Source organism: Cydia pomonella, chromosome 21 (genome assembly GCF_033807575.1).
Source record: "Cydia pomonella isolate Wapato2018A chromosome 21, ilCydPomo1, whole genome shotgun sequence".
NCBI classification, from domain to species: domain Eukaryota; kingdom Metazoa; phylum Arthropoda; class Insecta; order Lepidoptera; family Tortricidae; genus Cydia; species Cydia pomonella.
Window position 1 is genome coordinate 14,387,716 of NC_084723.1, and position 20,555 is coordinate 14,408,270.

Below are 20,555 nucleotides of genomic sequence, written 5' to 3' on the forward strand. Positions count from 1 at the left end.
CTTGACTAGTATTGTGATGTTATTAAAGGTTACAGTTGACAAATCTGCGCGTCATCGTGGATGACACGAACTATTAAGTCTGTAAACAGTGTTGTCACATCTACCAACTTTTCGGTAGATTTACCTATTTTGCCTGCGTTCTACCTATCCACCTCCCTCGGCCTGAAATCTACCTATTTTCAAAATGGTACAATTATAAGCAATTCTCAATACATGTGACGGAATATTACTTAATTTCTACCGAATTTAGATTCGATTTAATGAAAACTTGCCAAAGAAACAGATTATACAAGCAGGTTTATTACCTACAAACAATGGAAATCCTAACTTTTGTTTCAATTTCTTTAATAAACACGTGTACTAACGTCACAATATTAAAAATTTATAAATAATTCAAAACATTTTATACACATTTTTAATCATAAAAATGAACTTGTATTGAGTGGTAGATCTACCTATTTTTCATTTTAAACTCCACCCATTTCTACCTATTTTTGCACCCAGTTCTACCATTTCGGCAAAATTGTATGTGACAACACTGCCTGTAAGTTAAATACTACTTGCATTAAGTAGCAAACTACTACTAAAGCGCACTGAACTCTAACCAATGTGAAAAAAGATCTATAGTTCGTGTTAGAAAGAAGTTAACGAACGGTAAGAAGGTATCTTGACGTGTCGTATTAAAAAAAACAGAAAAATAATTTGAAAAATAAGTGGCGTCAAATACCATTATTTACATTCTTTTGCTTTCAAAACCATTTTTTAAAAGCGTTTTTCAATAATTGCTGATAAACAGATATGTCTAGATTATTATTTTACCTTTCTTCTAATGCTACAAAACGAACTAACTATATATACTATCTAGTTATTATGCAGTCGACGTAAAAAAAGTGAGTGAAGTGAAGTGATTGAGTGAGTGAAGTGAGTGAAGAAAACCTTATCTAACGACTACTCTTACTGTTTTCAAACGACTACTTCGCAAGCATCTTCTGTTAGAAGAACTTAAATAAGGTTCACCAACATGTATATGTACATAATTACATATATTACTCTATCTTTTTATATATAAGTAGTTGTATTTAACTATTTATATATTTTTAATATTATTTGACTCCACGTTGAATTTTTTTCCTTACTATTTGTTATTATTTTCTCCTGCACCAACATACACAAATGTCTCTGTTTGACCCAATGGTTGACTGGTAGAGAATGCCTTTTGGCATTAAGTTCGCCATTTGTACATTTTTTTAATGAGTGCAATAAAGTTTAAATAAATAAATATCTACAAGTCAGAAATACTCGACTACATTTCTGAAAGATGGAAAGGTTATAGGGTAATTCCTTAATAAAAAAAAATCAATACAGCTTAGTAAGTACTCCCTTTCAATAACACTGTTTCCATCCATGTTTCCTTAAATATATCAGAAAACATTATTATCGTATTAAGAGACCTTTTTAAAACAACACCAGAATCAAATAATTTAATTACAATCCGATTTTGTTATCCTCAAAGGACATTTTCATTCAATAAAATAAGTAGCCGAAAATGTTTTCCATTTTAAGTATATTTCTTGGAATCATCCATTTGGTGGAATTTAATTCGATTTCGTTCCCATACGGAGGAATGTATTTACATTTCTTGATATTTCTTTGGCGTTTATCGTCTATTTTCGGGAATTCCAAGTGTAAATAATGCCGAGGGAAGTTTTGGAGGTGAATCGTTGGTTTTATAAGAGTTTAAGCGACGTTTTAAGCGGGTTTTAGTTGCTTAAGTAGTTTTGAAGTTTTTAGTTTGTAAGTATTTGTTAACAGTTTGCGTCTGTTTTATTCAAGAGGGTGTTCGTTGGAATAACAATGAAGAAAGATAATAGTTCCGTAAATACAGGGTTTATAGATTTTATTTCTTTATCCGATTACGGCAAAGCCTTTTTACGTTTTTTAAATGTTCATGTTAATTTAAAAAATCGTTTAAAAAAAGTAACTTTCGTAACGTTCATCATCATCATCATATCAGCCTTTTATGGCCCACTGCTGAGCATAGGCCTCTCTTTTAGTACGTCACTTGTCCCGGTCCTGAGCTAATCTCATCCAGAAGTGACCTGCAAACTTCCGACTGTTATCCACCCAACGAGCCAACGGACTCCAGGGGCTTCTTTCATCCGTAAGCGGCTACCACTCTGCCTAGCAACCTGCAACATGTCCCACCCAAGTCCATTGTAGTTTAATAATGACGCAATCCATGTCTTGCACCTTGCTAAAGAATGTCTAAGAAAATCGTCGAATTTCTAAAATCCTGGACCCGGGTACGTCCTGTGAAAGTGATCTCGCTTTGTGTGGTAGGGCACAGCACAGCGGATGTCATTCCAGATCTAGATCAGAGCCCAACTGGGGAAGTACCTCCACCTTACAGAAAACCTCAGCCAAATAACACTAGACCCTACTCATAGTGTTGTGTTCCTGCCGGTAAGTAAGGTTGCCAGAGCTCAACGACGGTGCGGAGTGATAGGGTCGGCAACGCACATGTAACTCCTCTGGAGTTGCAAGCGTACATAGGCTATGGAGACTGCTTACCATCAGGCGGCCGTATGCTTGTTTGCCATCGACGTAGTATAAAAAAAAAACATCGCCGGTCGCAAGTCGTCCACTGCCGCACTTATTTAACTAGGCTTCTCATATTTTCTAATAACGCTAATTTAAAGTAGACGTTCACCAGGTGCTCCCTAACTGACGGAGCCAAGTGTTGCCAGCAACAAATATTCAACGCCTAAACTTACGACCGTTAAGGTAACATTTCAGTTGAGATAGTAACGCTGTGTAAAATAGCAGGATGCTGCGGGAAATGGCGCGGGAAATGCGGGTGATGGCGGGTGTGACGGGTGCAATTTGATTTGACGTTTGGGCGTTGACAAGTGAAACTTTGTGATATCGGTAAACGTATGATGTGATACAGTACCGTTATGTGATTTTAAACATTATCATCGCTTTTATAGTTCGTGTTAGTTAGTGCTCCTGGACATTTTCCGCAAATCGACAACCATTGTGCCTATTTTGCGTGAAATCGAGGCAGCGCTACTCTAACCACTCCAGCTCCTCCACGAAACCTAGCAAGGCTACAGGTTGCTAACTGCCTCCTTTAGTGTGCAGTGCATGGAGTCCCTAGGTACTTGTTTCTGAATACTCCTACCTGTTTGCAGTCTAGAAGAATGTGTTTAGTTGTTTCCTCTTCTTCCATGCACGCTCTGCACATGGGGTTGTCTGTTTTACCCATATTGTGTAGGTGTTTGTTTAGTGTGTTGTGTCCTGTAATTAATCCTCGCTTCGCACTCGCTTTTATAATAAGGTGAACTGAATTCTTCTTCTTCTCTAACCTAGCGTTTTTCCGGTCTAGCGCCAGGGTCCGCTTTCCTACTTAATCTTCTCCACTTTGCCCGGTCTTCGGCATCCTCAGGTGTGAAATTGTTCTCTCCCATGTCCGCTGTCACGACTTCCAGCCAGCGCTTTTTATGTCTACCGCGGCCGCGTGATCTAGGGCCTTGGACAGTTAGGTTGATGCATATATATTATGTAATTTAAATTATTGTCACAATGACTTGAGTCAACGTCATATCTCAGGTAAAGCCCGACCAGAAATATATGATCATTGTCAAGAGGGCGCTCTTGTGTCTCATGTATAGGGTGACAGTTCAGTTTAAGTAAGTAAGTAAGTAAATATTCTTTATTGCACCAACAATTTTATTATACATTATACATACATGTAAAACTACAAATGAATTTTAAAGGAAAATAGAATAGTTTAGTATAAAAAATGTAATTCCGCAATATGGCGCGTGATCATATATTACTGGTCAGGCTTTTATTTACAGTTGCAATAAGAATAAATAAGAGAAATCTGCAGATAGATAATATATACAAATTGCTTGCTACTGATATCGATAGCGCTTACAGTGGATATTTAATGAATCACCAACGCACCAGAAGTTTTTGCCCGCAAATAACCAAGCTACGTTGATGACAATTTAATTTTAATTTCGCCCAAAAACCGTTTTGTCCACATTTATTTTCAATAAGCGATCAAAACAAAAGAACATCAAATCGTAAACTAAACGCCGAAGTGTTTTATTCAAATTTTACGAGTTTGGCATGCTTGGCGAAGCGCCGCGAATAGTGATGTACTGATACAATCCCTTTTGTCGGGAATGTTCCCCTTCTCCTGTTAACCTCCTAAGGTCCGGCCATATCAGAAATATATCCAAAATTTCCCAGTGAAAATTGAAGCTACAGTGTAGGAAACGATTGATTTTCTTTTGTAAAAAAAATTAACGAAACAATACAAATGCACGTCTGCGCCAAATAAAACTAACAAATTACATCGAACTTAAATACTATTACGACTGTAAGCCATAGGAGGTTAAAGTTACAATACACATTACAATATAAATATTTTTTATTGCACACCAATAACCAAGAAATAGTACACTAAGCTCTATATATTTTCGACTTCGAAAAATGGGTCAAACTTCTAGCGTGGTAGCATTCCAATTAGATGTGTACAGTTGTGAACATGCGCGCTGTACAGATATTACATCTACTTGCTCGCGATACAATTAAAGTGATGCAATTTTTGAGCTCTAATCAGACGAAAAAAAAGTCAAAACCTAATATATGTCAGGAATAAAGGCTATTTTAATTCAATTCAATTAGACTTCTATATTTATTCTATGTGTTCGTTGTTAGCCCAGACGTGGGACACAAAAGTTAACGAAAAAATGCCAAAAAGTCCGGAACATTCCCACATCGCACGGTGGGCTGCGCGCCAAGGGAAGGCGGCCATAACTAATATTTTATGATTTTTCCTGATTTCTTCTACTTTTTCTTTAAATACAATTATTAAGTAGGTAGTATATTAAAACAAAAACGTGTTAGGGTATATTGCATGCAAAATATATTCATAAATTCTAACAAGAAAGTCATTCTCTTAATAATAAAAAAGTTAATTCTTAAATATCTATGTTAATTAACATTATTTACATTTTAATACTAATACATTAATAAAATATATTTATGTATAATATTATAATATACCTATTATGCTAACAGACAAGCATAGGTAAATAAAAACTAACCAAAAATGCAGATTAATACATGTAGAATTAAAGTTAGTAGGTCCTTAAATGTGTATGTTACTTATAATTATTTATTAACAGAAAATCAGTAAAAAAACTTTTATTTCGTATAATATATACTAAAGAACAAATATATGTAAAGGTTAAATAAATCTTGTAAATAAAATAGTAACAAAAACAATATTTTTCTAGCCTAACACAGAAAATGAATAAAGGAAAACAAAAAGTAAAATTGTATAAGTAAAAGTCAAATCTACGCTATTCTGTACAATCTAACAAACTTAATGCTTCTAAGGAACACTTTTTTTTTGCATCAATAACTTTACCATACGAAGGCAAAATACGATTAACCCGAGAATTAATAAAAGTATGAAGCAACAGGTATTGGTGTTTTGTTAGCTTAGCTTCGTGAGGAGAAATAACACATCGTCAGGATTTACTTCATGGGTCTCGAAACTAGTTGTTTTCGTCAGATCACTAACTGCTGATTCATCAAATGAAGCCAGAGCTGCCAATCTTCTACGCTTTGACCGCTTACTACAAGCCAAAAAATTTTTTTTGGCCGTCCTCCGGCTGCAGTCGAGGCTCCCAAAGGGCCCGATGAAGATGGTTGCTCCAAATCAACAATTAACGCCTTTTTGTTCACTTTTGGCAGATTTACATTTTGCTTCTCACTGAACCAGTCCGCATGTATCTTGAAAACTGCACACTTTTTTCTCCCAGAAGATTTCCAAAAAACCAGGATTCGATTGCAAATATACGTGACGACGTTATTCAAATTACTTGTATCCACATTTTCTGCATTTGGTACCATTTGTATTAAATATTGCAGCACTTGACGACGTCTTTCAATATCTGAACCACTCGTAGGTAGCCATTGTTCGAATATAAATCCTCTTGTAAATGATGCGATGTACATGTCATCTGAAAAAAAGAAAAAAAAGGTGAATTGTCATTCGTAATATTTTCGTAGAGCTGCTACGCGTTCGCTTACCGAAGCGTAGCAGTCTTTTAACTATCAAAGCCGCAGGCGTCTGCAGATAATCTTTTATGGCCGTTAATCTAGAGATATCAAGCTTCAAAACAGTACTACTTTCAATGTTAGAATTCATTCGAAACATAACTAGAAGTTTAAGTAAACAAAATATTCTAATCCTGTTTGTATGACTTTTTGTTACCTCGTAGACCTATTATAATAAATATACTTTTAATGAAAAATTTATACTTTGTATATAAAATGAAACAACATACCTGATTCTTTAAGCTCCATATTAATAATAATCACTAAAATCACTATTGCCTCAGAAATTCACTACTAATGACGTTCACTTAATGAGCCTTTGATAAGAGAGCGCGTACAAACGGGAGTTGCGTTAACTTTCAAGGATTGTTAGAGAATGAAAGTAATTAGTTATGCGGGATCTATTTATACCTGATAAAAGTACACTTATTAGCTAATAATATTCAGTCATTGGAAACCAAAAAATACAACATGCGTTTTTTTGAGTTATGGCCTAAGGCCAGCCCACCGTGCATCGTCCCATCACTACAAGTTTGAATCACTTTCGAACAACAACAGGACTTCAGAAACGATTTTGCTCTAAAGTATTTTCCAACTTGTACTGAATTGAATTCCAAATTCGTCATTTTACATTGTAGCTTTCTGTCCACTTTGACCTTTTGTATGGTGAACACCTCAGCGACGGAATATGTAAATAAATAAATAAATAAATATTATAGAACATTATTACACAAATTGACTAAGTCCCACAGTAAGCTCAATAAGGCTTGTGTTGAGGGTACTTAGACAACGATATATATAATATAGTTGGTCAAACCAATTTGTCAGTAAATAAGAACAATAAAAACTATACTCATCCTTTTCTTTTGGATGCTAGTACTAGTGTAAGACAAAGATAGTATGACTCCCTCTGTCTATGTTTGAAATGAGATAGCCCTTTGACAAACTATATATAAATACTTAAATACATAGAAAACACCCATGACTCAGGAACAAATATCCATGCTCATCAATCCAATCTTAACGCTGTTGGTCCAATCCAAGCTGATGGTCCCGGGTTCAAATCCTGGTAAGGGCATGTATTCGTGTGATGAGCATGGATATTTGTTCCTGAGTCATGGGTGTTTTCTATGTATTTAAGTATATATAAATATTTATATATTATATATATCGTTGTCCAAGTACCCTCAACACAAGCCGTATTGAGCTTACTGTGGGACTTAGTCAATTTGTGTAATAAAGTCCTATAGTATTTATTTATTTATTTAATTATGAATTTGATTTATACATTAGATTCTCATGGAATAATTCAATTAGTTAACTAATATTATTTATTACAAATAAATAGGTAGGTAACTTATTTTATATGGACCCCCTTCGGGTAAAAGCCTCCTCCAAAGTATTCCATTTGTCTCTGTTTGTTGCCGTGTTTATCCAATTTTGACCCGCAATTAAGACTATCGGCCCGTTTCGAAGAATGAGTTACGATAACAATAAGTTTTAGTTTAGATAAGTTCTCATTTAGATATCTTTTGTATGTCGTATAATTGACAGAAGCAGCTCGATTCGGGCAACCAATGTCACTTTGACGTTAGAAATATCGTATACATTTTATTGGGATCAAAGCGGAATTGAAATAAACGTCAATTTGAGATGTCGTTTAGTTATCGATCTTTTAAGGCTTTTTCAAAGATTTTAAACGTTATCATTCTTCGAATCGGGCCGTATTTCTTCCTGCCACCTGTTATTTGGCCGACCTTTGCCCTAGGCCATAATAGCCATAGGTAACAGTAATTGCTTACCATCAGACGATAACTCTGCTCATCTACCTGTTTCCTATATAGGTAATTATAAAAATCAAAAGTCAATAAACAACATAACGTCATTGAGTCAGACCAAGATAAGTTGGCAGCGGTTTTGACAGACCCGGCAGTGCAAGTGTCATTGTAAACGTCAAACGTCTATAAAATTATGACGTTTACTTAACACTTGCACAGGCTGGCTGTCAAAATCACTGGCAACTTACCTTGGTCTGACTCTAGTATTCTCTAAACAATAATTCAAAATTAATATTCGGGACTAAAGCTACCTTTTATACACAGATCGTGATTTTCATTTACTGGCTTTTGGATTTCCTTTTGTTTGTATTTGCTTAGGATCCTGACCTTTTTAAGACTATTTTTCCATTTTTGAAGGAAGATAAATTTTTGCTCTATTCAGCGAAACAAAGGTGTGTCCACAAGTTCAGTAACGCACACACATTTTTATGTGAATTACACACACACACACACACACACACACACACACACACACACACAAACACACATACACACACACAGTGCATAGCCTATGTGAATTATTCCGATGTGTTGCCTAAAACATGATTACACTAGGCACAATGCCCTGTCAATTCCTATTCATCTATTACCAGTCAATCTCACCTATACCCTGCAATATATCAAACAAAAACCAACTTTATCCCAATAACGTAAGCTTTATATTACATTGTCATGTTCAGGGATGAAACCACGAATAGCATACCGCCGGAAACATAAATTTTCAACTCTAAGCTTTGGGGATAAGGTCGATACTGAATGCATGCATTTGGTGGTTTCCTTTCACTTTCAGACAATACAATGAACAAGTAAGCAAATATGGTGAACCCTGAACAGTTCAGGCGATTCCAAGCGCCGAGTAAGTGCGAATATTAGTCTAAAGCTGACCAGTATCCCTAGTGTAAATTTGATCGACATCATACGTGACGAACGCGTTTGCGTTAAGTCTCATTTTGTGTAGGATTTTGAGTTTCCAAAACGTCCCGCTTGGCGCGCTCTTTCTAAATCCAATACAAAATGAGACTAAACGCAAACGCGTACGTCACGTTTCGAAATCGAATTTATTTACACTAGGGGTACTGTATAAATTATAAAATGTGACCTTTGATTAATGGCCCATTTAGTCGAAGTCACTTGAAAGTGTGACAAAATATTAAAATAAATATTTTTATTTTATTTAGTTCTATACTCGTAGATTCAAAAGTCCACTCCGTATAAGGTCAAGTTACAAAAACTGGTTAACTAGGTACTTTAAGCTACTTTTGCGGCTAAAATCTGTTTTGACTACGTTCAACTTTCTTTACATCTTCCTTGCCTACATTATATATGCATAGCATATTGGTCCAAAATCCCAGACCCGCCAGACCTTATTTATTTTCTCATAAACAAATGTATGGGATAATATAGTGTTAGTATGTACTTTTAATATCTTATACTTGCTATATTGGCCGTCGGCCATTTGTCCGGTACAAGGTACTAAAGGTTGGTAAAAATAATACTAACTTTTTTTAATATTACCAAACGTTTTAAAGCTGTCAAAAAATATTGTTACTTATATTCTCACTCTTGATTTTTATATATGATACTCAGGCAACTATTACTATTACATTTTGTAAGTAGCCAGACCAATTGGAGAGGCCCAACCATCCCCCAGACCCACACAAAGTTTCACACATACACACATATAAACTTTATGTGGGTCTGGGGGATGGTTGGGCCCCTCCAATTTGGTCTGGCTACTTACAAAATGGTTTGTAATAGTTCCCTGAGTATCATATATAAAAATCAAGAGTGAGATTATAAGTAAAATTACTATATCTATTTGATAGCTTTAAAGCGTTTGGTAAAAGTTACCGCCTGCGGAAATGGTCTGACAATGTTGACTATCAAATTTTAACAGTATTTTCTAAAACATACAAAAAAATCATTTATGAAAAGTTAGTAATATTTTTACCTACCATTAGCACCTTGTACCGGACAAATGGCCATCAGGCCAATATAGCAAGTATGCAGACATTGAAACTACATACTAACACTATATTGATTTTCTTTTGTAAAAAAAATTAACGAAACAATACAAATGCACGTCTGCGCCAAATAAAACTAACAAATTACATCGAACTTAAATACTATTACGACTGTAAGCCATAGGAGGTTAAAGTTACAATACACATTACAATATAAATATTTTTTATTGCACACCAATAACCAAGAAATAGTACACTAAGCTCTATATATTTTCGACTTCGAAAAATGGGTCAAACTTCTAGCGTGGTAGCATTTCAATTAGACGTGTACAGTTGTGAACATGCGCGCTGTACAGATATTACATCTACTTGCTCGCGATACAATTAAAGTGATGCAATTTTTGAGCTCTAATCAGACGAAAAAAAAGTCAAAACCTAATATATGTCAGGAATAAAGGCTATTTTAATTCAATTCAATTAGACTTCTATATTTATTCTATGTGTTCGTTGTTAGTCCAGACGTGGGACACAAAAGTTAACGAAAAAATGCCAAAAAGTCCAGAACATTCCCACACCGTCCCATCACTACAAGTTTGAATCACTTTCGAACAACAACAGGACTTCAGAAACGATTTTGCTCTAAAGTATTTTCCAACTTGTGCTGAATTGAATTCCAAATTCGTCATTTTACATTGTAGCTTTCTGTCCACTTTGACCTTTTGTATGGTGGAAACCTCAGCGACGGAATATGTATGTATAAAGTTATAGACAAAGTAACAACAGTACATTTTGGACTTCGAAAATTAGTTCATATCGCTTACATTGATTTGACACATATCTTCTTCTCTTTAATGGCTATAAATAAATAAATAAAAAGCTTTATTCTTCTTCCTCGCGTTGTCCTGGCATTTTTGCCACGGCTCATCGGAGCCTGGGATCCGTTTGGCAACTAATCCCCAGAATTGGCGTAGGCACACGTTTTCACGAAAGCGACTGCCATTTGACCTTCTAACCCAGAGGGTAAACTAGGCCTTATTGGGATTAGTACGCTTTCCTCATGATGTTTTCCTTAACCGAAAAGCAACTAAAAATCAAATAAAAAGCTTTATTAATTGCATAAAATTATAAGTTACAAATTAGGACAATTTAAGAAATCATTAATATAAATATATTATTTATAAATTTTGACCCGCAATTAAGACTATCGGCCCGATTCGAAGAATGAGTTACGATAACAATAAGTTTTAGTTTAGATAAGTTCTCATTTAGATATCTTTTGTACGTCGTATAACTGACAGAAATAGCTCGATTCGGGCAACCAATGTCACTTTGACGTTAGCAATATCGTATAGATTTTATTGGGATCAAAGCGGAATCGAAATAAACGTCAATTTTGACATGTCGTTTAGTTATCGATCTTTTAAAGATCTTTCAAAGATTTTAAACGTTATCATTCTTCGAATCGGGCCGTATTTCTTCCTGCCACCTGTTATTTGGCCGACCTTTGCCCTAGGCCAGGGGTGGCCAACTTGATTAGACGCAATATCTCCTGTTAACTAACGAAACCTTGTGCGATGTACCAATTACATACTTCTTGAAACCTAAAATCAAACTGGTCTACGTATTTATATTTTTTGCCTTGCCACGATCGACTGCACTAACAGTCGCGATCGACCTGTTGGCCACCCCTGCCCTAGGCCATAATGGCCATAGGTAACAGTAATTGCTTACCATCAGACGATAACTCTGCTCATCTACCTGTCGCCTATATAGGTAATTATAAAAATCAAAAGTCAATAAACAACATAACGTCAATGGTCAGACCAAGATAAGTTGGCAGCGGTTTTGACAGCCCCGGCAGTGCAAGTGTCATTGTAAACGTCAAAATTCTATGAAATTATGACGTTTACTTAACACTTGCACAGGCTAGGCTAACAAAATCACTGCCAACTTAGCTTGGTCTGACTCTAGTATTCTCTAAACAATAAGTATTCAAAATTAATACTCGGGAATAAAGCTACCTTCTATACATAGATCGTGATTTTCATTTCCTGGCTTTTGGATTTCCTTTTGTTTGTATTTGCTTAGGATCCTGACCTTTTTAAGACTATTTTTCCATTTTTGAAGGAAGATAAATTTTTGCTCTATTCAGCGAGATAAAGGTGTGTCCACAAGTTCAGTAACGCACACACATTTTTATGTGAAATACACACACACACACACACACACACACAGTGCACAGCCTGTGTGAATTATTCCGATGTGTTGCCTAAAACATGATTACACTAGGCACAATGCCCTGTCAATTCCTATTCATCTATTACCAGTCAATCTCACCTATACCCTGCAATATATCAAACAAAAACCAACTTTATCCCAATAACGTAAGCTTTATATTACATTGTCATGTTCAGGGATGAAACCACGAAAAGCATACCGCCGGACACATAAATTTTCAACTCTAAGCTTTCGGGATAAGGTTGATACTGAATGCATGCATTTGGTGGTTTCCTTTCGCTTTCAGACAATACAATGAACAAGTAAGCAAATATGGTGAACCCTGAACAGTTCAGGCGATTCCAAGAGCCGAGTAAGTGCGAATATTAGTCTAAAGCTGACCAGTATCCCTAGTGTAAATTTGATCGACATCATACGTGACGAACGCGTTTGCGTTAAGTCTCATTTTGTGTAGGATTTTGAGTTTCCAAAACGTCCCGCTTGGCGCGCTCTTTCTAAATCCAATACAAAATGAGACTAAACGCAAACGCGTACGTCACGTTTCGAAATCGAATTTATTTACACTAGGGGTACTGTATAAATTATAAAATGTGACCTTTGATTAATGGCCCATTTAGTCGAAGTCACTTGAAAGTGTGACAAAATATTAAAATAAATATTTTTATTTTATTTAGTTCTATACTCGTAGATTCAAAAGTCCACTCCGTATAAGGTCAAGTTACAAAAACTGGTTAACTAGGTACTTTAAGCTACTTTTGCGGCTAAAATCTGTTTTGACTACGTTCAACTTTCTTTACATCTTCCTTGCCTACATTATATATGCATAGCATATTGGTCCAAAATCCCAGACCCGCCAGACCTTATTTATTTTCTCATAAACAAATGTATGGGATAATATAGTGTTAGTATGTACTTTTAATGTCTCATACTTGCTATATTGGTCGTCGGCCATTTGTCCGGTACAAGGTACTAAAGGTTGGTAAAAATAATACTAACTTTTCATAAATGATTTTTTCATAAGATCGTTTCTTATGTTTATGGAGATCATAATACTCGTAGATTGGTTAGGTTAAGAATTCGGCTCGCCCGCGCTTGCTTACTCCATCGGAATTCCATTATTTCAGCATGGCAGCAGTATTGTGTGAAACCTTACATCTAATATTAGAATATAAAGGCCTATTCAAAGCGATTAATGGAGGCGAAAATATATTTGTAATGGCTTTATGATTGTTATGTTATAGGAATACAGAAATAGTGGTGACACGTGTTGAATATTATGAAGATGGTTTTCTAAAAATCGATAGGATACGTGGTCGGTGTCTAAATAAATAAATATTTGGGGACAATCTAACACAGACCGTCTTTGCTCCAAACTAAGCAAAGCTTGTACTACGGGTATCTAGGCGACGATATCAATACGTACATAGATTAATACTTACTTATATGCATTCAGACTTATACATATTTAATACATAAAAATATCCATGACTCAGGAACAAGTACATATCTGTTTTCATGACACAAATAAATACCCTTACCGGGATTCGAATCCGGGACCATCGGCGTCATAGGCAGGGGCTAGACCGGTCGTCAGACTAGTCAATTGGTATGACCAAATGATTATTTGAACATCATTGCATTTGAATATTTAAATACGTCTTTTTGATGAAATGCATTTTACATTTTACTTAATACAATGTGAATCTAAAGGTGACATTTGCATGACAACTGCAGCTGCATACCTGTTACAGCCTTGTCGAGGGCGCTGTATCTGTCAATTTCCTTGATAAATTAAGTGACGTATTGAATTTAATGATCGCGGCTGTAATGCGGCGGCAAATGTCCCTGTTTTACAACGTTTTTTTATTATTATTACTTTTTTAAACTTGCATTGTAATTTGTATGTTCGGATCAAATCTTGCAAGATTCCACCCACTTCCCGGTTTCCAATGAAGCTGAAATTGGAGACAGGAGGCGGCCATTGTAGCAGAGTGTAGAGAGAGCCACCTTAATAATATAGAGTGTGACGCCGCCTTAACAAAATAGTCGCTGACAGCTATGACATTGACCCCGACACTTTTCGCTATTGACAGCTACACGTACTGCATCTCGCTCCTTTCCTAAAATATGTTACTATTTTGAAGTAAAGGATTTATATAAAATACACCACCATTGAAGACTCTAGACGTTGTTTTATTCAAGAATAATATAGCCATAGGAACTCTGTGATGAAACAACGCAACCTAATTGTGTTTAGGTTTTTTTTTGGCTATAGGGTCCTATTGCAAATGGAGCATAAGGACCCTTTAGGCATGGAACGTCACATATTCAATTAAAAAAACCGGGCAAGTGCGAGTCGGACTTGCGCACGAAGGGTTCCGTACTATTATTTTTAAAAACGGCAAAAAAATTATGTCTGTTGTATGGGAGCCCGCCTTAAATATTTATTTTATTCTATTTTTAGTATTTGTTGTTATAGCGGCAACAGAAATACATCATATTTGAACATTTCAACTGTCTAGCTATCACGGTTCATGAGATACAGCCTGGTGACAGACGGACGGACGAACGGACGGACAGCGAAGTCTCAGTAATAGGGTCCCGTTTGATCCTTTGGGTACGGAACCCTAACAGTGTTTATTAGAATATTTTGCATTAATAAACACTAAGGATTTGTTTCATAATGTCCAAGTAAAGTCCTGGATGAACTACTTGCCATTTATCTGACGAATAATGTCATCGTTGGCTTTTCACAACCTTCAAACAGGCTGGGAGATAAAGTTTTGCTGTTAGTTTTATCAGGCAGTTAATTTATCTGTTAATTAGCTATCCAATATTATCCAATACTTTACTCAGACTTAGTGAAACATACCCTAACTCTGTATATAAGTATCTACTTATAGACATAACTTAAAAGCATCAAGCTTCAATAATAAAAAAGTAACAGGGCAATTAAATATAAAACCCATTCCATTGATGCACAGCAATTTATTGAGAGGCAATAACATTCAGTAGGGCTGGCACGCCGCCAGAACGCCGGCGAAACGTCGCTAAAACGCAGTCTCCGACGCGCGTTAACACATTCACTGCCAGCGACCCACTAGGCGAGTTCTCTGTTCGTAGGCGCTTTTTGCTACATACGGGTTTTGCTATACGCTCATTGCGTGTAGCTTGCGCTGGCTTGTGAAAATATATTAAAACGGGTCACTCACGTCTTTTAAGGAAAAAATCTGCCAACGCGAGTTTCCGATGATGGTTTTCAAAACGGAGTGAAACATGTCGAACGATTTTCGACTTTAAATACGTGAGTGACCTGTTTCATATATATAATGTCTGTGTCTCACAGAAGTTTTGTTAATAATATACATATTTTTTTGTGAATGAATATTGGCAGGTATTCGAATGTCTCTTTTTGCTTTTTGAAATATTACCTATAGGTGAAATCCGCAATATGCTTTAATCATTGGGGACTGTTTCCCAATTCTCTTGTAATTTGTACACTAGTTGGTGCTTGAGCCCAGCAGTGGGACGCATATATCGATCGCAAGTTCCTGTGTAATGTTTTGACGATAGTCACATTATATAAAACAATTTCTAAATTTCTAAATTATAATAATTCTTTCACATTTAAAGCTATCCGACTATGGAATTCTTTGCCTATAGACTTAAGGCGCGCTCAATGTCCTAATTCTTTCAAGAGACTCATTAAACTTCACTTTTTACCTGCTCCGTAATACTTTTATCTGCTTCCTTTTCCATACTTATAGCTGGCATTTATTATATATATAATATGTATATTAATATATGTATGTATATGTATTTATATATCTTTTTTATTTATATTTGTATATGATATGTTGTTTTGTTTTGTGTTCATTCTGTTTTGTGTTTATTTTTATTTTTTAATTCCGCTACCTAAATATTGTCTGGAAGAGATCGCTTTTTAGATCGCAATAAGACCGCCTGTTTCTGTATTGAGGTGTGCAATAAAGAGTATTTGTATTGTATTGTATTGTAAATAATACTACTGTTCTTGACTCTGAGTATCTTTAACTCATCGACTACCGGATGACTTAAGGATACTCAGAGGCAACATATTCAAGCGCAAGTAGACTAGCTGGCTTTTGGACAGATGCTTTTATAGTATTAAGGATTATTTGAATAACTGACTTTCCAATTATTTTTCATTGACATTTTCATATTTTTTACTCATTATTATATTATTCTTTATTCATGTTTGTATTGATTTATGATTTGATGTTAAAATATGCCCCTCTGTTATCTTTGCATGTCTGCACGCAGACTGAATACACTGGAACTTTGTTTTTTTTTTGTACCTATATAATCTGTATATACGTGTATTCTGTGCAAATAAATTCTTTGAATCTTTGAAATAAATAAACCACTAGATATGATAGGTTCATTAGGTAGCTTCAGATGCCCAAAGGGCAAATTGTCCAGAAATAAGAGCCCCGCGGGCTCCGCCGACTTAGGGAACGGGACAATGATTTTCACGTTTCACGATATGCCTAGTTTCATGATCAGCCGCCAACACAAAACACTCTGGTAGCCAAGTGATTGTGTGATTTCCAAACTGAAGGTCATTGTTTATACCCTTGGGTATCTAGCCAAGATGACAATCGTTGACAGAAAAACGCCAATCCAAACTTAAACCTCTTATTTTCTTTCTTTTTTATGCCAAGTCCGTGGCAAACAAGTATATGACCCGCCTGATGGTAAGCAGTCACCGTAGCTTACGGATGCCTGCAATACCAGAGATATTTATATATATTATTTTGATGTACGACTGACATGTTGGCTAGACCTCCTGGTACAAATTGGTTTCTTTAAACTTATTTACGAAGTAACAGGTTTTCGATATATATCAATTCGATAATTTACTTACATGTATTTGAAATCCATTATTTAGAGGTTTAAATATCAATTTAACTTTAAAAACAAAAAATATTTTTTTTATGTTATAAAATTCATGTTACAATAACATGCTAACGATACAATATTCCTCAAATAACCGGTTTATCCTCAAAACCGGTTTAAAACCGGAATATACCTAGATCAAAGCCGGTAGATACAGAAAATGTCACGCTCCTGGTAACTAGGTTTAGTGCTAAGAATAAGCCCTAAGCCAGAAGGCGTTTTCAAAGGCGTTATGTCTCGTTATAATATTGGGGTGAACTTGCAAGATTTAGCTGAGATTATTGTTTAAGTTACCCTATTAATAAAATAAGTAATATAAACTGTAACCGGGACTCGGGAGTGATGGGTCGAGATGTAAACCACAATGTGCACAGATATCTTTTATTGATTGGTATCAATACCGTGGTTGGTGCCACGGTACAGAGTAAGGTAAACTTATAATTTGTACTAAAGTGACGATACGGGAGCCGTTTTGCGTCACCTAGTAGTCGGAAGATCGTAACTAGTGAGCCGGGAATCCGTCAACACCAGTAACTAAGCCGCTGAAAAAAATCAGCAAGCCTACTTATGAAATCTGAGTCGAGCAGTCGTTAGCGTGTTCTAACTCGACGATTGCGCCATCTATTGGTGGTAGATGAAAGTTCCGTAAGCTTTAGATGCGCTACTCGGCGCAGGATGGTGTTACTAGTACGTCGTTCTAGGTGATTGGTGTCACTTATTCTTTCCCTCTATCCACGATGACGTCTCGGCAAGTAGGATAGGATGTTCGTTTTATTTGCGTTTGTTGCTATCCATGGCCAGTTGCATATTACCAGGGGTCGGACAAAAAGTGCGGATGACGTAAAAATGACGTAATCTTGCACACAGGATGATGTTTGAGTTTGCATTTAAACATCCGTGTGACATGTAGTAACAAAGTAGTATTAATGAAGTAACAAAATAATCGTTAATAAATCCATGGAATTAATAATACATTTATGCATTTCTTTATGAAATTACGGAAGTTTTCATTTTGTAGTTGCACCCAGGGTATGTTTGCTGCTATCATAAAATTTGTAAGGTTCATATTAAATTCACTTTGCCCTTTTTTTCTACGTTTCCGACATGTTTGGTTGTCTCCAAATGTCTTTTAATATTGCTTACCTTCGTTGGTATATCTTGATTACAGCAAGAGCAGTATACGTGTTTGTCACGTACCTCCAAAAACGGAAAATTGCCACAATATTCGAGTAAAGATGACATTTTAGAGCGTTTTCTTATACATTAGTAAATATAAATATTAGCTAGATATAATCGTGAAGATACAATAGCTAAACAATAACGAAGTCAATTTATTGTTCATCTGATTGACAATGTGTCAGTCAAAAACGTACTTACTCATTTCAAGTGGCGATATCGTTTAATAAAGAGGTTGATAAATGATAAGTGATAATTGTTTATGAAAATCAAAAATACTATTTGAAATCATCCTATAAGTGGTTTGACGTCATCCGCACTTTTTGTCCGACCCCTGCATCTACACGCGAGAGAATACCACGTGACTCAGTGACGACATTCGACCAACTGCTAACTGCTGTGTTGAACAGGTGCTACGTGAGAAGTCTTCATCGGTATCTTCTATTGGCCAAAGCGAAAATTAAATCTAATAAAATAAGAAACGTAAATAAGATCATTAAAAAACCCCCTCCTATTAAATGTCCATCAGGTCTGCCCCCTGCGGAAGTTGCCCATAAGGCTGGCTACGTTTCCTCGCGATGCCTATTTATTTTTTGGCCTAGGAATAAGCCAACCCTAGGGACGCGCGTAGTCTCAAGCAGTTTTTTTGTTAAATTCTGGTAAAGGATATAAGGTGGAAGGATAAGGAGGACTGCCTGATAATGCGGCATTGGGACGAGACACACGCCCCAGTGCGTGCCTCTGTCCGTAGATATTAGTTTATAAGTTTCTATTATTATTATCTAGTTTGTTTGTTCTCTGTTGCTAACCAATAATTGTATTTATTTTTGTTGTTGGTGTGTAGTACTAACCAAGCTATGGACACAGAGTCTGCAATAAATGTTTTTTTTTGTGGGTGTCGTTGCTCCACTCCAGAATATTCAATGTAGAGGAAATCTTAGGGGAAATAGAACTACCACAAAAAAAAAAAAAAGTAATAGATCCACTTAATACAATTGTCCACTGGCTCTTGGTAATTGATTTTGACATTGCGGCAGTAATCAAAATCAAATCAAATATAATTTATTTTCGGGCAACTAAGGCACATAATATACATACCTTACAAACTAACATATAAACAATAAAAATCTTATAACCTAAAAAAACCGGCCAAGTGCGAGTCGGACACGCGCACGAAGGGTTCCGTACCATTATTTATAAAAATCGCAAAAAAATATATTTGTTGTATGGGAGCTCAACTTATATATTTATTTTATTCTGTTTTTAGTATTTGTTGTTATAGCGGCAACAGAAATACATCATCTGTGAAAATTTCAACTGTCTAGCTATCTCGGTTCATGATATACAGCCTGGTGACAGACGGACGGACGGACGGACGGACAGCGATGTCTCAGTGATAGGGTCCCGTTTGACCCTTTGGGTACGGAACCCTAAAAAATCATGTCGGCGCCTCAGTTTTCTGTGAAGCGTGTCACACGTTTTCTAATTATATCGTTGTCACACGTTTTCTAATTATAACAATATAAGCCTTCTTGAGCTTCTTTTTTATATACTACGCCGGTGACAAACAAGCATACGACCCGCCTGATGGTAAGCAGTTTCCGTAACCTATGTACGCCTGCAACTCCAGAGGTGTTACATGCGCGTTGCAGACCCTAACCCCCCCCCCCCAAATTACGGGATCGCAACTGGAATATTTTCAGTTCATAACGGAAGCTAGTAATGCAGTCGGCAGCACTGTCGCGCTGCAATATGGCAGCAGTACGTAATGCTGGTGCAGTCTGAAACCGAACGGTACCTTTAATAGTCTGGACTTGCCCCAGTATCTTGGTACAGTCACGTCTGAAAACATCGACACGATCGAAGTGCCAAAAATATGTATACGTGACTTTATGGCCCACGTATTAGGGTAGTGTATACATATATTTGGCACTTTGTCCGTATCGATATTCTCAGACGTGACCGTACGAAATGGTACAGAAATCAAATTCCCTGACTGTACATATCTGTAACCCTCGGAAGGAATTCTCTTGATCCCCTCTTTGTCTTTTAAAATAAAGAATCTTTACCTTATTTTTCATAAGCGGACGAATTAATATAGTCTCCGGCATCCCGCTGACCTCAATTGAAAATTCTTGCCGTTTTTCCGGTTTTTATGAAGATGTAAACTTTTGTTGGAACTTCGCGGCATTATTGAACGGGGCGGTATTCAGTTTTTACTTATTTAGATTAATAGCTTCTGCCCGTAACTTAGTGT

At 36.2% G+C, this 20,555-nt stretch overlaps 1 protein-coding gene across 2 annotated transcripts in view; it reads left to right on the forward strand.

Annotated features, from left to right (window-relative positions):
- The window catches only part of LOC133529564 (alpha-2 adrenergic receptor), an 876,629-nt gene that overhangs the window by 83,587 nt on the left and 772,487 nt on the right, over window positions 1–20,555 (forward strand). The window lies entirely within an intron of this gene.